Consider the following 1,861-nt stretch of genomic DNA (forward strand, 5'->3'; position numbering starts at 1 on the left):
AAAAAAGCATAGTAAAATTACTAGATCCGTGGTTTAAATGAACAACACGCAACCATATTTTTGAGTCAATAATGTTTTGTTCTTGATATTACCATGCACATAGTAATTTTACTTTGTGTTAATTTTGGCTGCGCATAGTAATTTTGACTACGTTCATAGTAAAATTGTCAATGATAGAATGAGCTCTTTTACTTCGAGCATTGTAAAATTGCAATTTTCCATTATCGTAATAACACATTAAAATGAGTACCCTATCATGATATACATCACAAAATTACCATGCGGCATTGTATAAAGACCTCGAAATAAAATTCATTTGTTACAAATTAAAATTTTTATTTATTTAAATTATTTTTCTTACTTCAATTCATGGTGCACCACCCACGAATGGGGCACAGGGGTTGCTTCACACTTAGCGTCTGAAATGAAAATGAAAAAACGGGAAACAATTAATTATAAGAAATACGAAAACGTACAATAACTGTTCAGTTTGCTTGTTTAACAAGCAGTAAAATAATTAGAAAATAAAAACACAATTTCACTCACCTAAAAGCCTGCATTTAACGGCTCGGCAGATGTGCTGAAATTGCGTTCCGCAAACAGTGCGCCAGCTCACCGGTTAGCAGCTATCGTCACAATGTCCTCCGACGTTGTCCAATATCCGAAATCGAGGGAGGTTGAGGAACACGAGCGCATTCGCCGACAGACTAATCTGCTGTGCCGCTCCGGGTGCGGGTTCAAAGGCTCGTTGAGGCCCTTTTCCAGCCGGTCGACGACACAATCTGGGAAATCAACAATATAGGAAAATTGTTCTGTTAGCATATTTCATAAGCAGTTAATTAGAAGTAACAAAAAAAAACACAATTTACTCACCTGAGGGAATACATTTCCCGATCCGACAAACCGAAAATCCGATAATTTTTGTTCGCGTTCCGAAATCGCGAACGGCTGACCCGTACAAAATAAACACTCGAACGAAGCACATAGTAAAATTACTATGAATTATAATGCGCATAGTATTTTTGACAACACAAATGACGGTGTTTCAACATTACCATGGGCATAGTAATTTCAAGAACACGAATTGTGTAATATCAAAATATCATGCGCATGGTAATTAAGACACGAGAAAATTACTATGAGCTGTCAAAGTTCGCATAGTAAAAATACTATGTCGTAGTATTATCGCCCAGATTTTCGGTAGAAAATACTAAATCATGGTTGAAAATACTAAATGATGGATATAGTAAAATTATCATGACTCTGTATTTGAAAAGCCCATGCATTTTTTTCCGTGTAGCAAGAGCCATCTCGAACAGAGGTGCCAGGTGTCCTGATTTATCAGGATTTGTCCTGATTTTCGAGAGACCGTCCTGATTTTTCAAAAACTCTCGAATTGTCCTGATTTTTTAAATTTATTCTTAAAATGTCCTGATTTGTCCTGATTTTCATAAAAACTTCTTAAATTTGATCGAATTTGTAGTTAAACTATGAGAAAATCGAATAAATAGATTAGAAAATAGTTAAACTCATTTAACACATGGTAATTTTCGGTTCAGATGATATTCATATGATGTTTTGCGATATGAACTACCGGCCAGCCAACACGCTGCGTACTGATGTTGCATAAATCAAGGCGTTTACAGCACCTGCATTGCGCCTTTATTTATGCAATCTAAGCAGAAATCTTTATTATTTTATGAATCAAGAGGTGTCCTGAAAAATCCTGATTTTTAACTTCGCGTTGTCCTGATTTTTGATGAAACCACCTGGCACCCCTGATCTCGAATGCCCGGGGTGTTGCGCAGTGGTTTGACACGTCAAATAGATGTTAGAATGTAAACCTTGCTAAAACAGTTTT

General features: G+C 36.2%; 1 long non-coding RNA gene across 1 annotated transcript; it reads right to left on the reverse strand.

Moving 5' to 3' along the window:
- Positions 1–355: 355 nt before the first annotated feature.
- Positions 356–1,159, reverse strand: LOC129742443 (uncharacterized). The gene is made up of 3 exons (XR_008736538.1): positions 874–1,159; positions 547–782; positions 356–419 (listed from the first exon to the last, which is right to left on the reverse strand). It is a non-coding gene; the product is annotated as an uncharacterized LOC129742443 (long non-coding RNA).
- Between the last annotated feature and the right edge of the window lie 702 nt (positions 1,160–1,861).

This window comes from Uranotaenia lowii, chromosome 1, assembly GCF_029784155.1.
Source record: "Uranotaenia lowii strain MFRU-FL chromosome 1, ASM2978415v1, whole genome shotgun sequence".
Taxonomy (NCBI): Eukaryota; Metazoa; Arthropoda; class Insecta; order Diptera; family Culicidae; genus Uranotaenia; species Uranotaenia lowii.